The sequence below is a fragment of the Mytilus edulis genome, chromosome 11 (genome assembly GCF_963676685.1).
Source record: "Mytilus edulis chromosome 11, xbMytEdul2.2, whole genome shotgun sequence".
Lineage (NCBI taxonomy): Eukaryota > Metazoa > Mollusca > Bivalvia > Mytilida > Mytilidae > Mytilus > Mytilus edulis.
The window spans coordinates 13873014-13893171 of record NC_092354.1 but is presented as its reverse complement, the minus strand read 5'-3'; the positions used below and the strand labels follow the sequence as shown (position 1 = coordinate 13893171).

General features: G+C 32.1%; 1 long non-coding RNA gene across 1 annotated transcript; it reads right to left on the bottom strand.

The window, feature by feature from the left end:
• Positions 1-12107: 12107 nt before the first annotated feature.
• Positions 12108-19622, bottom strand: LOC139495187 (uncharacterized). Its single transcript, XR_011657280.1, has 5 exons — positions 18957-19622; positions 17695-17908; positions 15983-16087; positions 14641-15102; positions 12108-13917 (listed from the first exon to the last, which is right to left on the bottom strand). It is a non-coding gene; the product is annotated as an uncharacterized lncRNA (long non-coding RNA).
• Between the last annotated feature and the right edge of the window lie 536 nt (positions 19623-20158).

Here is a 20158-nt window from a genome sequence, read left to right as displayed (position 1 = left end):
AAAGTACAATCAGTAAATCAAGACACAAGTTTAGGATGTAAATTACACCCTGCTGAACATCATGTAATAATACTGTCTGAATGAGGCACCAAATAAATGCTCATATTACTACTTAAAATGTTTAAGTTTTTTAACTGTTCCATTGCCCTCTCCACATAAATGCGCACATGGGCAATTTTTCTTTTTTGTTCCACTTCTTTTGCACTAAGTTGAGATTTACTTTTGGGAAAAGCATGAATTACTAATGATGCATGGCGACTGGCTAACTCCTCTGCGATTAAAAAACCTCGGTCGGCTTGAACTTGGTCCCCATGCTTTAATTTATCAAAAAAAAAAAACACTACGCTGAGTTATAACTTTGTCTGACGTTCTACCTCCAAAGGCTTTTGACACAAATGATATTGCTCCGGTAGGTGTTATGGACACTAAAACCTTGATGGTGGTGTGATACTTATAATTCGACCAGGTTTGTGCCCTTGCAGTTAAATTTGCTGGTCTTTGGGTGAATACTTCGAAACAGTCTATTATGCTGATGTACCTTGGATAAGAAAGTTTAAATACTATGGGCATGTTCTTAATGAGATCGTCTCTATCTGGCCACTGCACTAGAAACGACAGTTTTTCAGCAAGTTTTGGAATACCTTTGTTAAATATATCGGATACAGTAGTGACTTATACATTGCACCGATAAGCTATAACTTGGTGTTGAATGTTCAGTCTCAGCTTCATTAAAATACACAATAAAATATTTGACGGAGACATTAATTTGCTGGATGGTAATATTGTCAGGCAAAATAAAACTAACCACATGAAAATGGCTTTATTTGACACACCTGTGTAAAATAGTGTTTTACGGTCAATGAATATTGCTTGGACACTAAACCTTGGGTCATTAACTTCTTTTCTTAGAGTAATATTTGATGCTTGTAACCTGCCAAGATCTTCATGAAGTAATTTATTTCCGATACGAAGGGCCGCCATTTTCTTGATGCATGGACCATGTAAATCTGAAAATTAAAATAATCAAATAAATGACCGTATGAAAACTTTACCTACAAGAACATAAAAATTCTAATGTACATCACAATTTCAATACATCACACACAATTTAATATTACATGCAATAACCCAGGACATAAGAAAGCTGAATGTCCAAATTTCGAGACCGTTATTGCCCACACTCAAGAACAGCCAGTCAATGTCAAGAACAATAGCGTGCATGAATCTGAAGATTCGACAAGTGAAGATGAAAATACATCTGAACATAAACAAACAAATACTGAAAAGATACGAACCACCAACCAGTCTCCGTCTTTTTTACAAAATTTCAATGTGACAAGCGCAAGTTTCAGCTATAATGCTTTAAATAAAAAGGATGCAGCCCAAAATATGAACGAGCCTGAACACCAAGGCATTTTAGCAGCTAAACATAACCATGAAATAAAAAAGGCAAAACCTAATAACTTAATAAAGACGAGGAGAATCCTAATCAATCAACATTGTTCTTTAATTTCCAAGGAAACAACAATGTTGGAACGCCTGGTGGACGCAAAGACAAAGGCCCAGCAACAACAGCAACTGACAAAATTCACGAACGAACATCAAATATTCAGAAACCAAAGGGACCCTAACTATCATCCAGCTCAACTGAATGTATATAAATCTTACAAGCATTAAATAGTAAAATTATCTACCTATTTCCTTGAACATTTGTATATATTACTTTTTTTCTGTGTTTTTATTTATAGTGTAAAAAACAAACAAAAAAAAGATCTCTTTGCGATAAAAGATTGTGTGTGTCCAACTTGTGTTATGGTCAACATAAACAATGTTCTCATTTTATGTTTTTTCAGGACTTTTATTTATTATGTTTAAAAAAAAATGACTATAAAGGGCAATAACTCCTAAATGGGTCAACTGACCATTTCGGTCATGTTGACTTATTTGTAAATCTTACTTTGCTGAACATTATTGCTGTTTACTGTTTATCTCTATCTATAATAATATTCAAGATAATAACCAAAAACAGCAAAATTTCCTTAAAATTACTAATTCAGGGGCAGCAACCCAACAATGGGTTGTCCGATTCATCTGAAAATTTCAGGGCAGATAGATCTTTACCTGATCAGGTGAGTTAAAAAGAAGGTCTGGTATGATTGCCAATGAGAGAATTTCACCAAAAAAAAGACCAAAATGACACAGACATTAACTATAGGTCATCATACAGCCTTCAACAATAAGCAAAGTCACTTCTTCAGTTATCAAATTTGACATGAATACAAATATAAAAAAAAAATACTAAAATAAATGGCAACTTTGTTGAAACTGAACACAACAGCAATAGGTTTGTCACTGAGGTCGTAGTGAGTAGATACTTTCCAAATGATCAAATTGTAAAATTATTGTTATATTGCAGGTACATTTCTTGGCAGCTTTAGGAGGCAAAAAAATTGGAGATACTGTTAGAAAAATCTGTCGTAGATTAGCCTTGAACAATCAATGGTCTAAGTTTAGTTTAAAGGGGGAAAATAAAAAAGAAGGTACTGCACAAAGTGATAATCAGTAAGTAGTGGCTTATTACATAGTGTAGTCATCACCTTATTCTCCAACACAGACATTTTAAGATCAATTGATATCGTGAGAATATTTATATGTAACGAAGGCCAAATGAAAATATATGTGTGGTTTCAGTAACCTGACTGATTAAATTCATAGATTTCTGTCATTAGATATAGGAAGAAGTGGTGTGAGTGCCAATGAGACAACTCTTCATCTAAATACAATTTAAAAAGTAAATCTATGAATTTCCATCACAAGTATCTGTTAAGATTAGAATGCTACAAATTTTATTTTACAATAAAACATGTCAAGGGTCAAACTTTTGGTAGGAGCATGTCTTGTGTAATACAGGAAACAATTTCTGTAAACACAATTTTCATCCAGAATTTGACAATCCAAAATAAAAAAATAAATATACATGAAATTTGCCAACCTTCCTACCCTATTTTTTGGTTAAAGTATGTAAACTGGAACCACACAGGCCCAATCCTAAATCGTAAACATCACTTAAAAGTACTCATAATAATCTGTCAAAAAATTGCAAATTTTAAACCATAATGAAATGGTAGTAACTTTAGCAGATAATGACTTTTTTTACAAGATATTTAGAAAAATGTTCAAGAAGTTAACTAAATGAGACATTGTTATTACATAGTTATCAAAGGTACCTGGATTATAATTTAGTACGCCAGACGCGCGTTTCGTCTATATAAGACTCATCAGTGACGCTCAAATCAAAATATTTATAAAGCCAAACAAGTAAAAAGTTGAAGAGCATTGAGGATCCAAAATTCCAAAAAAATTGTGCCAAATTCGGCTAAGGTAATCTATGCCTGGAATAAGAAAATCCTTAGTCAACATAAACAATGTTCTCATTTTATGTTTTTTCAGGACTTTTATTTATTATGTTTAAAAAAAAATGACTATAAAGGGCAATAACTCCTAAATGGGTCAACTGACCATTTCGGTCATGTTGACTTATTTGTAAATCTTACTTTGCTGAACATTATTGCTGTTTACTGTTTATCTCTATCTATAATAATATTCAAGATAATAACCAAAAACAGCAAAATTTCCTTAAAATTACTAATTCAGGGGCAGCAACCCAACAATGAGTTGTCCGATTCATCTGAAAATTTCAGGGCAGATAGATCTTTACCTGATCAGGTGAGTTAAAAAGAAGGTCTGGTATGATTGCCAATGAGAGAATTTCACCAAAAAAAAGACCAAAATGACACAGACATTAACTATAGGTCATCATACAGCCTTCAACAATAAGCAAAGTCACTTCTTCAGTTATCAAATTTGACATGAATACAAATATAAAAAAAAAAATACTAAAATAAATGGCAACTTTGTTGAAACTGAACACAACAGCAATAGGTTTGTCACTGAGGTCGTAGTGAGTAGATACTTTCCAAATGATCAAATTGTAAAATTATTGTTATATTGCAGGTACATTTCTTGGCAGCTTTAGGAGGCAAAAAAATTGGAGATACTGTTAGAAAAATCTGTCGTAGATTAGCCTTGAACAATCAATGGTCTAAGTTTAGTTTAAAGGGGGAAAATAAAAAAGAAGGTACTGCACAAAGTGATAATCAGTAAGTAGTGGCTTATTACATAGTGTAGTCATCACCTTATTCTCCAACACAGACATTTTAAGATCAATTGATATCGTGAGAATATTTATATGTAACGAAGGCCAAATGAAAATATATGTGTGGTTTCAGTAACCTGACTGATTAAATTCATAGATTTCTGTCATTAGATATAGGAAGAAGTGGTGTGAGTGCCAATGAGACAACTCTTCATCTAAATACAATTTAAAAAGTAAAACTATGAATTTCCATCACAAGTATCTGTTAAGATTAGAATGCTACAAATTTTATTTTACAATAAAACATGTCAAGGGTCAAACTTTTGGTAGGAGCATGTCTTGTGTAATACAGGAAACAATTTCTGTAAACACAATTTTCATCCAGAATTTGACAATCCAAAATAAAAAAATAAATATACATGAAATTTGCCAACCTTCCTACCCTATTTTTTGGTTAAAGTATGTAAACTGGAACCACACAGGCCCAATCCTAAATCGTAAACATCACTTAAAAGTACTCATAATAATCTGTCAAAAAATTGCAAATTTTAAACCATAATGAAATGGTAGTAACTTTAGCAGATAATGACTTTTTTTACAAGATATTTAGAAAAATGTTCAAGAAGTTAACTAAATGAGACATTGTTATTACATAGTTATCAAAGGTACCAGGATTATAATTTAGTACGCCAGACGCGCGTTTCGTCTATATAAGACTCATCAGTGACGCTCAAATCAAAATATTTATAAAGCCAAACAAGTAAAAAGTTGAAGAGCATTGAGGATCCAAAATTCCAAAAAATTGTGCCAAATTCGGCTAAGGTAATCTATGCCTGGAATAAGAAAATCCTTAGTTTTTCGAAAAATTCAAAGTTTAGTAAACAGGAAATTGATAAAAATGACCACATTATTGATATTCATGTCAACACCGAAGTGTTGACTACTGGGCTGGTGATACCCTCGGGGACGAAACGTCCACCAGCAGTGGCATCGACCCAGTGGTGTAAATAGTTATCAAAGGTACCAGGATTATAATTTAGTACGCCAGACGCGCGTTTCGTCTATATAAGACTCATCAGTGACGCTCAAATCAAAATATTTATAAAGCCAAACAAGTAAAAAGTTGAAGAGCATTGAGGATCCAAAATTCCAAAAAATTGTGCCAAATTCGGCTAAGGTAATCTATGCCTGGAATACAATTCTTTCAGAATGTTATGAGTTTTTAGTTATTTAACATTATGGACATTGATTAGAAAATAATGACATGTCAAAGATTTTGCCTCTTAATTTGAGAATTTTAGCAAGTGTCAGTGAGTTGTAATGAGCAATTTACAGATACAAACAAATCAGAGAGTCCTGTTTGTCATAAGTAAAGTCTCTGTGCGTTCAGAGATACTAGAAATTTATGTTTTGATATTCTTTGTCTATTCATTTTATCATATATGTTGTTGCAGAGGCCTGTACAAGAGTGCATAAGAATGCTAAGGAATCAGTGGTTGATGAAGCAATATCCGATTTCTTTCGGCATGCCCCTCACCAACCAGGTGGAACCCGTTACAAGGTAATGATTATAATTTAAAATGAACAGAATTAGGTTAAGTCAAAACAGTCCTAAGTGTTGGAACCTGATTATGGCATCAGAACCAATTACATTGGGATAACCTACATATGTGTATGTCAATCTTTTTTAAATCATGTTTTATCATTATTTTTGTGTCTGTTCTCAAAATGGAGGTTTAATTGATAATGATTTTACAGATCTTTTTTGTCTAATCTTTTTTAAATTTAACACCTAACAATTCAGATGATGCATTATGGGACACAAATTTGCATTATTTTTAAATTGAAATAACTTCTTAATTGACATCATTTACATTTTCAGAAACCCACTCAAACAGCAAGTACTACTGTTCCTGATCCTGCTACAGCTCAAGCTGGGGAATATCAAGCAGCAACGGAATCTGACTGATGATACATACTTTCTTTTATAATTATTTAATTAATATGTTTTATTTAACTTTTTATGACCCACCTATGATAGTAAAGCTTCATTATTTTTCTGGTCTGTCTGTCCATTTGTTTGTTAACCCACCTGTCTTTTTTGCTTCAGAGTATAGTTTTTGGTCAAGGTAGTTTTGTATGAAGTTGAAGTCAAATCAACTTGCAACTTAGTTCATATGTTCCATTCGAAATGATCTTTCTAATTTTAATGCCGAATTAGAGGTTTTATCCCAATTTTATGGTCCATAGAAAATGATAGTGCGAGTTGGGCATCTCTCTACTGGGGACACCTTCTCGTTTAAGAATTGATTAAGTTAATACACAGTTTGTTGTAAAGATTTATTTTTTTATTATTTTTTTTTTGTCTTTGTAAAGTCAGTGACGAATGAAACTTGAATCAATTAGCAATTATATTATGTATTTGACTGAGACAATAAAATGCAGCTTCGCTGTTATATTTATAGCAGATTGTATATGTAATATAAGAAAAACATTTATTCAATCTTTTAATTTTCTAAGGTTGTAAAGATTTTACATGTGTGAAGGCGTGCACATTCACAAGTGAGTGAAGCTGTCACATGCATTTTACATGTGTGAAGGCGTACACATTCACAAGCGAGTGAAGCTGCCATATGCATTGTACATGTGTGAAAACGTGCACACTCACAAGTGTGAAGCATGCATTTATAACATGTGTTTGCATGCACATTTACAAAAATAAGTGAAGCTACCACATGCGAAGTGTACATAATTAAGGAATTAATTTTCATAAGAACTGTTTATTTTACTTAATGTTACAGTAGAATCTTTATACTGGAGAAAATTGTTTGATTTTAAAACATATGCTTATCAATGCTTTCATTTGTTTGTTAATAAATTCTTCATTTACATTGCAGATAGTTGTTTCTTATATCATAGCAATCTAGTTTTTCTAACTTATACACAGAAATTATAGTGGTATAAATGCCAATGATACAATACAGTTGTTCAAACAACTATTTCATACCATTATTTAATTTATATCTGCAGTTATTCAGTTTGGGAATAAATACATTTTTGTAATGTGTCTCCCTCAAAATTAGAGAATGTACAACCCCATGTGCTTTTTCACCACATGGAAGAAGGTGCCCAAATGCCATAATCAAGCACATGGTTATATTTGTGAAAGTGAGTTTTTGTTGTTTATTTACAACATCCCAACAACGTTTGAATTACATACCAGCCACATCCATCTTTGAACGTTCTAACAATGTTAAGCTGAAACATTTTGACAACATACTGGGAACATAATTTCAATGTTCCAGGCGTGTCCCTCACAATATTGCTCGATCTGCATAGGGAGTCCACACTTTTGCATCCACATGATGTTAAAATGCAACGTTCTCACAACAAATACATAACATTCTTGGAACATTTTCTCAATGTTTTTGTGTTTTCTGGGATTGGCCTTGTGTTTTGGAAATTACTATGTAAATATATGCTGACGTCAGAAAGTCTATAGTTCTCGACCTGTTACAGTGTAAACAACTTTCTTGCCAACCAGTCACGTGATTTCGTTACGTCACGGCGAACGATAATAAGTTCACTCATATCTGAGGAATACTCTTCGTGGTCCACTACATCTACATCTACATCATACGACGATCCATCAGCACATTGATGACTATACGTCGGCGCATCGCAAACAGACACTTAATAAAATATAATAACTAATTTTGTGCAAAAACAAAACAAAAATTAACGCATTTACATTATTTCAGATCTGAATATATAGATTACTTAAATAAGGTTAACAAAAACTTTAAAAGCCTCCCAAATAAATCAAAATTAATATGGTTAATGTCATCTGAGGATAATGTTATAATTAAAAAAGTAAGTTTATTATTGTGTACTTTATTCAAAGAGAGAAAATCTATTCTAGATACAGTTTAGTCACCGGTAGTTTGTCCATCTATATTATATTGTAAAACTATATATATATATATATATTCATCTATTTTGCAGATATCATTTGGGTGAAAAAAACTTGACTTTGTTTAATTGTTAAATAATCAATGTAATCAATATGTAATCACTTGTATGAAATTGAACTTAATTGTACTGCTCAAATTATTGGGCGTCATAATTGACAATAAAAAACTTTGTATTGTATTGTATTGTATTGGTTAGATATCTAAATATACTGACTCTGGATCAGTATTTTAAACTGATCCAGGGAGTTAACGTTGGTGATGTTTTGTGGGAGTGAGTTCCACAGTACAGCAGTGAATGGAAAAAAGCTGTACTTGAAATAGTCTGTTCTTGTGCTAAATGTTTGGTATTGTAATAAATTAGTGAATCTGGTGTTTTTGACTGGCTGTGGTAAAAGGTAAAGGTTTGGGTCTACTGCAATGAGATGGTGTGAGATTTTGTAAAGCATAGTGACTCGATTGATGTTTCTGCGAGTTTCAAGTGACTCCCATTGAAGATGGTCGATCATGGAAGTAACACTACTGGTGTTGTGATATCTGTTGGTGACATAGCGTGCTGCCCTTCTTTGTACTTTTTCAATGTTGTTTTTTTGTTTTTGGGTGTGAGGTGACCAAACTGAAGAGCAGTATTCTAAATTAGAACGTACCATGGATTTGTATGCCAAACTTTTAGTTTCTTCCTGGTTTATTTTCAAGTTTCTTTTTAGAAAGCCTAAGATCTTATTTGCTTTTGAAGTAATATTATTTTATGTGTGTATCCCAAGACATGTTGTGAGAAAGGGTGATACCGAGATATTTTGCAGTGCTGACGGATTATAAGATGTGGCCTTTTAATACATAATCATGTTTGAATGGTGACTGTGATCTTGTTGCAGTGAGGGAGTTGCATTTTTCAGGATGGAATTGCATACCAAGTTTTTTCCCAATTGGCTAGACAGTTTAGATCATTTTATAGTATGGTACAATCTTGTTGGTTTGTTATGTTTCTGTATAAGATACAATCATCTGCAAACAAGCGTGTTTTTGATGTTACTGCTGCAGGTAGGTCATTAATGAAGATGAGAAAAAGTAGTGGACAAAACTGAGCCTTGGGGCACCCCACTGACCACAGGCATTTGACTAGATACCTCTCCGTCAAGGGCAACCTGTTGCGTTTTGTTACTAAGAAAGGCTGATACCCAATTCCAGGTATTTCCCCTTATGCCATAATTATCCATCTTCCTTAATAACTTTTTGAGAGCTACCTTGTCAAATGCCCTGGAGATGTCTAAAATAATAAGATCAATTTGTACACCATTATGGAGGTTACTAAGTAGTTCATGACTTAAAGTAAGTAGCTGTGTTTTGTTCTGAAGCCATGCTGATTGTCCACAAGGATGTTATGTGTGTCCAGATGTTTTAGTATGTTACTTACAACAATGTGTTCGAGCAGTTTGCAGCAAATGCATGTTAGAGACAGGTCTGTAATTACTGGCTAGGTATTTTTCGCCTTTTATAAAAATAGGGATCACATTTGCCGGTCTCCAGTCTGTTGGTACGGTTTACCCCTAGCTGTGCACTAAATTTGACAGAGTTAACTTGTTTTTAAGATCTTTAAAAAAAATATAGATAGAGAAATTTGTAGAACTACATTTCATCTATATGTGTGCTCTTCAACTTTGTACTTTATTTGGCCTTATAACATTTATTGATTCGAGCGTCACTGTCATTTAGAAGACGTACGTCTGGCGTATATATATATAACAATTATAATCCTGGTATCTCTATAATGATTTTATTTTCATCTATATAGATGTGTTTTGAACATGAACTTATATTTTTGAATAAAAAATATTGCATATATATGTGTAAGTTTAGACCATTACTTGATTTTGCTAATCAATATCAATATAAATTCGAAATGATACGTAAATGCATATTTGTTTTGTACACAGAGTGTGAATATTCTATACAACTTCATCACACAGGTAACAAAAAATGATTTTGTCGTTGCAAGTACTTCCGTTTCAATTCTAATTATTTTCATGTAAACACTGCATTTGGTGAATATACCCCTTTACAGAATGAAACATCAATAAGTGGAACACTCGCTTAATGAATTTCTATTCCTATTCCTAATAAGCTCTTTATTTCCGTCCAATATGTAATCCAGGTAAATGAAAAATGATTTTGTCATAATGAGTCTCCAGTATAGTAAATTTAGAGGTCAACGGAAAAAAGTCACAATAAATAAAATCATTTGAAAGAAGTATGTTTTAAAATAAATAATTTAAAAAAATTGCTGTTTTGTTAAATAAAATTAATACTACTTGTAAAAATGTATCAGATCAATTATTTTAAGTAAAAGTTTGCCTGAAAAAAATTATATAGGTAAAGCGCACATCGATGTTAACAGATTTCTTTTTATTTATGGGTTAATTAAAGAAAAATTCTTCAGTTTTTTTTAATAACTACACTAACAAATTGATAATAGTAATAGTCTTTTGACATATACTTAGCTGTCTAAGTCGCCTCTAATTTAAAAAGATATGAAACAAAAATAATTACAACAAAACATGTATCAGTAACATTAAAAAAAAATATCCTCTATAATGACATTGAAGACCTGTTGTTGAACTTCTGCTGTTGTCTGTTCTATTGTCGGGTTGTTGTCTCTTTGACACATTCCCTACTTACATTCTTAATTTTATAATAAAAAAAAGGATATGGTGTACTAAAAACACAAAACCATACTTGCACATGAACAGCAGAAAAAAAAAACCATACACAGACAATAAGCAAATGAACAGATACGAATATATACAAAATGTATCTTGCCTTTTTTCACCAATATATATGTGCAGATCATATGACAGTTTTCGGGATAAAAACCACTTTCCATTTCCCATTCTGGAACATGAATGTTGATTGAATTTAAACTTCCCAATGTATTACTATTTTGAAGAGAAAAATAAATAAATATCCAAGAACCAACATAAGAGCACTCAAAAGAGAAACCCCTTCACCTACAATCCACGTGGAACATGTAGAACCACTAGGGTATCAGTGACCCTTGAATTGTAAATGAAGACATTTCAAATAAAGAAAAAGAAAATAATTACAAAATATTTCACAATAAATTAACTTCCCCAACTAATTGAACATATACAAATATACGAAAAAACATTATTTTCCCTTTGCAGCCTTCATTTTGTCACAGTCTCTTATCTGATGACTTGTACTGTCGCAAAATAGACAAGCACCTCTCTGACGTATTCCAGAATTTCGGGGTCTACCCCTATAATTATTATTAAAGCCACCTGGATATGGCGGTTGCAAGTAAGGCATAGCATTGTATGGATACATACAAGGAGCCTGGTATGGCGGGTATAAATTATGCAATGGCGAATCCTCAGGTTTTGGAGTAGTTTCCTTCTCGGGTTGCTTTTCCTTTAAACATTTTTACACAGTTTTTGTGATTGCATCCGCAACCTTACCACCCAGTACGAACAAACACAAAGAAGAAATATCTAATTCAAAATATATATTGTGACTTTTTTCCTACATTCTCTTTAGATTAGCGGACATACAAATCTCAAAGAAGTATGTGTCGATTAGTTTGATGGTTGAGTATGTGAGAGAAAGTTCTTCACTTTTTACAGAATTCAAACAACGATAATTGAAACACACGCTGAATTAATGTGATTATATCTTTATTCCTATTTCTTTCTGTCCTTATTGTAACAGGAGGCAGTCGTAGTGTCAATCTGTGTTCAATAAGATCTACATGTTATGTTTGGTATTTGTCGATTGAGTCTTGGAACGACGATGCCTGAGCAATGACCATATGTTTAAAAGTAAACACACCATACCAATAGACTTGTTCACATTAAAACTACGATAGATGCCAAGACCACGTACAACAACTTCCTGCTGGGATCTGGGTCTCTGTTTATTAAATCAGTGAGACGATAAAGATTTCATATTTTAATCACCATAAAACATATATTTATGCAAGTATCTTTTCACAAGACAACATACAATCTTCAACAATAAATCTTTTTCTCTAATAAATTCTGCCAAGTTATATTTTGTTAATTTCTATACTTGACCCTTATCTTATTGTAAAGGTTAATCCCATTTCTATATTAATGAATGAACAAGTTTAAATATCCGGGTGTGGCGAACCGTGTGTGGCGATGCCTTAAAGGTACAATAAACTCATCATAGATATCAGGACTAAATTTTGTATATACGCCAGACGCGCGTTTCGTCTACAAAAGACTCATCAGTGACGCTCGAATCCAAAATAAAATAAAAGGTAAAATAACGTACGAAGTTTAAGAGCATTGAGGACCAATGGAACAATGTAGTAATGATGTAAACGGTTAAAAAATCACCCTTGCATATAGAGCAGTGGACTGTTTTAAATACAGGATATCTCGGCAGACTACAAACAACTCTGCCCATTATAAATATGGTTATGGAATTGGTTCTTTAAAAGCAATGTTACATAATTACGATGAGGAATAATATCAATAATTCTCTTACCATAGGTGAGATATGGAAAACGTTAATGTATCCATAACCTTCCCTTTATAAAAAAAACCCCGAATGTTCTAAAAACAACGTCAGATTTTAATCAAAATTTTCAAATTAAACATTATAAACAACAGAGACTGAGACAAGTGTTTTGTATATATAGTCGCTGTTTATTTTAAAAAACTAAAAATGTTTGTATGGTTTTTATATTAAGAATCTGGGACTGTTATACTATTTACTTTTTGTGAGATTTCGTTAACTGTCCTTGTCTGTTCTCCCCGCTGGTTTTCCAATCATTACAATACTGAAGAAATTCGCCTGTGAGATACTGCAGTCCATCATCATTTTCGTCTCTATGCGGATTAAGATTCTCATTTCGGCGTCTAACGTTAAGACAAAAAAACTTGTTCATATGTTTAATACATTACACTGTTTCAGACACGTTGTCTCCGTAAAATACTTCTAATATAATATTTGAGCAGCAAAATTCACTTTCATACATTAGAATAGTCAAAAATTAATATGGGATCTTTTAAGTTTAGGTCACACTCTATACAGTCCGTGCAATGATCTTGGACCAAATCCACAATTTGCAACAATGAAATGTCCTTGCCATCCTTCAACATCTTCCTCGTCATTTTTGTCAAATGTGGCACATCAGACACAAAATAAATATATCTCTTGTCGGTGAGAAAATATTCAGAGCTCTGTAAACTATTAAGTCATCATGATTCCTATGATTTACATGCAAACGAATGAATCTTCTGTTTGTTGATGCCCCATCACTTGTAATTAACATACATTTAAATCCTAGATCGAACTCTAAGCATTGGGAAAAGTTTATCTGCTGTTGTATATCCTCATGTTGTAAAATGAACAAACGGATGTGTCAAGTCAATTGCAAGCCCTCTCACTATTATAACTATAATGTACTCTGCTAGCTCGTGGTCTTTTCCCGTTGTAATTCGTTCTGTCTGTTGCATCTGTTTTCATGGTAAACACGTACGAATATTATATTAAATATTATTGAGAGATGAGAATTAAATAAAATATTGATTTGAATTACCTTTGAGCCAAAGCTTTAAAAAGATTATTTTCGTGAAATATAATTTCTGTGCTTTTGACAAAATATATACCTTCTTTGTGTATTGAAAACCGTGACTGCTAACCAGTTTTAAATTACTTCTTTCTATCCCCTTTTATATCATAGAAAATGTAGATGAACGACCTTGTAGAATTGTTTCAGGCAATTACGGTTCTTGTATGGAACTGTAAATATAAACGATAGCAAAATAAGCATAAGGAAGAACTAGTCAGGAAGCTATGCAATGCAATATTCATTTTGTATTTCAAAGAAATCACTGTTATGGGGTTTTTTTCCAAGCTCTTAAATATTTAATGAAAGTGGAAAAATTCACAACATTTGTTTACTACACTGAAAATGTAAATGAGTCACATTAACCAATTAAGTTTGTCAGTTTGACAATTAAGTATAATCATTTTGACTAATAGAAACAGTCAAAACTGACAATGCTGGTTTGTCAGCATGATTATTGTAAATAGTCAAATTGACTGCGTAATATGGTCAAATCGACAAGTTTAGATAGTTAGACTGTCTTCTAGATGACAATGTAGAGTCGGTCAGTGAAATTTTGACCAGTTTTTCAGTCTATTAGTGGAGATTTATTTCCCCGAGGGTATCACCAGTCCCGTAGTCAGCACTTCTGTGTTGACTCGAGTTATCATTGATATGTTCATAATAATAAATTGACTGTTAACAAAGCTTTGAATTTTTGAAATACTAAGGCTTTTCTACCTCAGGAATATATTACCTTAGGTTTATGTGGCAAAACTTTTCAGATTTTTTGGTCCTCATTGCTCTTCAACTTCGCACTTCATTTGGCCTTTTTATTTTATTTTTATTCGAGCGTCACTGATGAGTCTGTTTATAAACATTTACCTCATCTGTTGATTTCGGCCATGGATACTCACCTAGAATAGATTCAACATCCTTTTGTTCGCTGACTACAAGGCTTCTTGTGTGTTGCAGCGTAAGGTCCACCAATAGGTCAACCTGGGTAATGTCTTGGTCATCTTTTTTACTATACTCTTTTAGAAGCATCTTCATGTATTTTTCAACAGTGGTTTCATACAAGGCTTCTTGTGTGTTGCAGCGTAAGGTCCACCAATAGGTCAACCTGGGTAATGTCTTGGTCATCTTTTTTACTATACTCTTTTAGAAGCATCTTCATGTATTTTTCAACAGTGGTTTCATCCTCAAATAAAGGTTTAACTGGCAAGTAGTTTTTCAACCCACAGGTTGAAGGACCTTGGCAAATCTTTGTTGTTGAATCAGTCTTTTGGCGCTTATTGGCCTTGACCTCCGGAAGACTTTTGTCGTGCCTTTTTTTTTTAGATTTGGAATTTGTACAAGAGTCTTTCCTTCCAAAGATCCTGAAAAGATAGTATATATGTTGCTTACTTTTGATTGGTGACACATTCTGATTGCAGCTAGTGATCATGAAAACATAAATTAAACATCAAATGCTTCTAATATAAAAAAAAAAAAAAAAAAAGAAGATGTGGTATGATTGCCAATGAGATAACTGTCCACAAGAGACCAAAATGACACAGACATCAACAAATATAGGTCACTGTACGGCCTTCTACAATGAGCAAAGCCCATACCGCATAGTCAGCTAAAAAGGCCCCGATAAGACAAATGTAAAACAATTCTAATACAATAATTAAGCAGCAAAATTCACTTTCATAGATGAGAATGGTCTACGATTAATATGGGATGTTGTAAGTTTAGGGCATACTCTATACAGTCCAGTGCAATGATCTTGGAACAAATTCTTAATTTGCAACCATTAATTCTCCTTGTCATCCTGCAACATCTTCCTCGTCATTTTATGTTGAGTTTGAAAATTGAATTGCGAGTTATCAAATGTTGCACAAAATGAATATATCTCTGTTCGGGTGAGAAAATATTCAGAGCTCTGAAAATAACACTAAGTCTTATTCTTAAGGTACTCTGATATGAAATTTACTACACTAGTACTACTATATAATTTTTTTCTTTAATTCTTGACTGCATATGGTTCATTTCTTGTATCAAAATTTTATGAACTAACTTTAACAGTCATTCATTATTTGGACCAAATTGTTCTCTATTCGCTATATTTTTATGATCATTATCTATTCAAACATTTATATGCCCATTATTTGCTTTTCTACACCAGTTTTAATGTTTTGTAAAAGATTACATGCTATGTAATAACATGAACAGCTAAGTGTTTATTTAAAAAATGGTAATACTTCCAACACTTACTAATGTCATGTGTGTCATTTTTATGAACTTTACACCAGGAACATGCAAAATCACCTACTGCACTGTCTAAGCCTTAAAGAATCTGTAAAAACTTCATGTCCCCTCCTACAAAAAATTCAATTTCATAAGAATTATCATTTATTTTTACTATTTTTTTTTTACTAAGTTATTTAATTGATCAAAAAGTGGTTTACAAGTTTCCTTAAAATTTTCATCACACTTACTATGGTAACTGTTCTTAGCTGATTATATGAGAGATTTAAATCATCATTTAAAATGGCAAGTGAAAAAATTACATAATAAGAAATTTTAGAGACTCGAGCATCACCTGAGAATTCAATTTGAAATTTATCGGAATTTTGGTCCTTATTGATTTTATCTTTTATAAAAGTCTTCAATATCTATATTTAAGTTTATCTTGACGCCTGGTTTCTTTCCTAGAAGTCTTTCGATTTGATAAATTTTATTAATGTCTTCCCTACACGGAACTACCCAATCTTTTTTGGAAGATCATCACATATCATGGAAAACTCATGATATGCTGCTTCACTTGTGCAAAAGTTATCAAGTAAAAACACAACCTGCCTTAATAAGTCTTTATTCTCAGAGTTTAGATTTTCATAAGTAGTTATATTTTATTTTTCTGCTGTATCTTCACCTAATACAACAGAGACCAATTTACCCTTATCAGATTTTAAGTGGTTTAAGTCCAAAAGATTCAGCAAATGCCAAAGCTTGCTCATAACAGGTAGTGAATGTTTTTAATTTCCTAAATTGCTGCCTTTGATGAATTTCATCAAACTTTTTTTCCTTCACTTTCAAACTTAATTATTACATTGTCAATATATTGTAAAAGTGATTTATCCCTAGTTTTTAAGTAAGTGTTTTCTTTTAATGTGTAGACCTCATCTTTTAGATAATTGTTTTCACATTTAGATCGATCAAATGATCAAATAATTCTCTACATTTCTTTTCTAAAACAACCTGTTTTGTCATCAAAAGACGTAACTTGAAATTCGTGTACATCATACAACTCATTTTTATAAACAAAACAATTAATTGTCCTTTTTAAAATAACACTGTCTCTGTCTCACCTATACACTTAGAATACTGATTATTCTTGAGCACTCAGATTTAAATCTGACATCTAACCTACTACATGTTTTAAGTTGTAAATATGCAAACTGTTACTAAAACAAGGACTAAGATCAGTTGAAAGTCTAACATTGTCTTGAAATTTAAAATTATCAATTGGTGACAATATGGAAGACATTGTATAAACCCATGTACATGTAAAAATTTTATACAGCATTAACATGTTTCAAATACATACTGATATGGTTTGTTTAATTATAAATGAACAGTCAAACACTATATACAACAGTAGAATCTATCAATTTCTAGTCTTTAAACATACATTATATACAACAGTAGAATCTATTAGTTTTTTCTTTAAACACTATATACCACTGTATCTGATGTAATCTGAGGTTTTTCAGATGGTACCTTCTTATTCATAACCTTGTTGTCTGATAAGGTGAAGATGTTTTTTTTCCCGGACAATGTTATTCACTCTTACCGGAAAGTTAAGTTTGGTACCTTGACCGTGGCAGTAAAGTTGAAAATACCAGTTACATGTACTACTTAAAAGTAGTTTGCTGAAATCTTCTAAGTAAAGTAGACTGGTGTTGGCATCAGCACCGAATACATACCTATATACATCTGTAGGGAATGAAATACTGATCTTTGAATTTGTAGATGAAAGGCGATTTTGTACAGCCTCTTGTAGAATATTAGCATATGCGGATAATTTGCCGACACAACCTAGAAATAATTCCAAATATGATTTAGGAATGTGAGTGATTGGCTCCCAGGTATACAATCAGCAAGTTGATAGCCTTTCCATTTTACCAGGAATAGGGTTCCCTGCAAAAAAATAAATAAATTTACTTCCAAGTATCAGGACAAGTCTTGCTAAATAAGTTGGTGCAATGAGAATAGGTTGCTATATATAAACATGCAACACTTCAGACATGTCAAATGTTCCTAAGTTATATGTGCTTAAATTATATGAATGCATATACAAGTGCTCATGTAATTATATCATCATTACATATGGTTTCATTTGTGTAACCTAATCGCTAAGTATAGAGGGGGGAAACAATAAAATTTATAATATAAAGTAACTTAAATAATGTTTTCACTAATACATCACAATATTTCGATAATAATTATTTTTGGGTTTAGTTATTTCAAGAATTTTGCTGAAAACGTCTGTTGCCATTTGGAACTGTTGATCTATTACCATTACCCATCGCCCTAGGCTTGTTATTATCTAAACCTATTCTTTTTCTACATCTTATGGATGGGTGATTCAAAGAGCATTTCAAACATGTATGACTGAACCAACAACCACTACGAGAACAAACTCCTTTAAAATTAAAGTCATAGCATTTGTTAATGCGTGGCTGTTGCGTAGTATACGTAATAGTTGAAGCAATAGCCATTATTTGAAGCCATAATTGGAAATCAATTATACTCCATTTTTTTGTAGGGTTTCTTGCAACTCTTAATCTAAATTGCTGATCATACATGTACCACTTTTCAATAGTACTATCAGCTGCTGCACCCCTTATTATAACTATGTAACCAAACAGTTGACTAGCTTTCATTGGATGTCTCTGAATCAAAACTTGTGAATAAGCTAAAAAAGCGTCAGGCCAGGTCTCAATATTAGTGATTGTTTTCTTTTTTGAAAGATTTGTTTGAGTAATCAATCTACCATCTTCATTTAAACCTAGATAACTTTGCTTATCAAATTGACTACTGAAATTGCTTTTATGCATAATAGATAAGTCAGTATATTGAAATTGCCAATTTTTTTCTTTAACTGTTTGGCTAATGAAAATGTCAGTTTCATTTATATTTGGCAACATATTAGGTTAATCAAATACTATAGTATCATCAACCTCACCTATTGGCGTACAGGTGCTGCAACTTGAATGTCATTGTCAAGGTTAGGCTGAACAGGATTAGGCATGTTCAAATCTTGTACAACTTCAATATGTTGGTCATTGCGTCGACGTCTTTGTGGAGGTTGTTCATTTTCATTCAATTGAGGCCCTCTCCTTCTTAAATTGCGCGCTGGCACTGCTTGGTTATTTGCTGGTCTACGATGTCTTGGCATCCTATATTTGAATGAAAATTGACAATAACAATGGCATCCTATATTTAAAGTAACATTAAAAATTACAATAAATGAACATCGACAATTAAAATTATTAATATTCATACAAAGAAAATTTTAATCTTATATTTGAAGGATTCAGTTAATAATTTTTAAACACGTGTGCATAGTTAAAGTAATGTTAACTATAAAATAAAACTATTTTGTTTTGTGTAAATTCTTGCCCATTTAAAACGTAACTGTTTAGCTGTAGATTACATACATGTATAACGCGCCGTTTATATGTAACATTACACTGAGAAACGCAAAATGTACTGGCCGACACAACCTACAGCATAGCAAACTTACGTGAAACTTGAAATAAACTAATTCAATGAACTTGCAAAATAACTATAAATGTTAAGAGTATCATACTCACAAAGCAGTAATAAACACAAGGTGAGATTGATAAACTGAAATAATATTATAGTTAGCGAAAGACATACATGTATATACAAATATGATTCAATGAAAATAAATCAAAATAATAAAATAAGTGTATACCTATTCGTTTAAAACGTAATTATTTTCAAAGTATTTTAAAAAAAAAACTTATGTTTTATTCGTTCACTAGAAATCATTGTAATTAAATAAAACAAAATTATATATTTAAACCAAAACGACAATTTGAATTCACATAGTATAACTTAAATTCAAAAGTACTTATCTTCAATGTGTTTTTCTTGTCCTGGCATCCGTCTACAGTTTGTTAAAGAATGAAATAAAATAACATTACCGAAAGAACAAGTTTTATATTGAAATTCCCGTCTATAAATGCACGAGATAATTGCGTATCGCTTATGAACAGAAAACATTGTATTATACAACCGGTTTTAGTGTCGCTTGCAACAATCAAAACATAAAAACGGAGACAAATCCAATTCTGATCAATTCAATAAATAAATTTAATTCATATTGATTAAATTTCAATAATAACCATTTATAAGTGT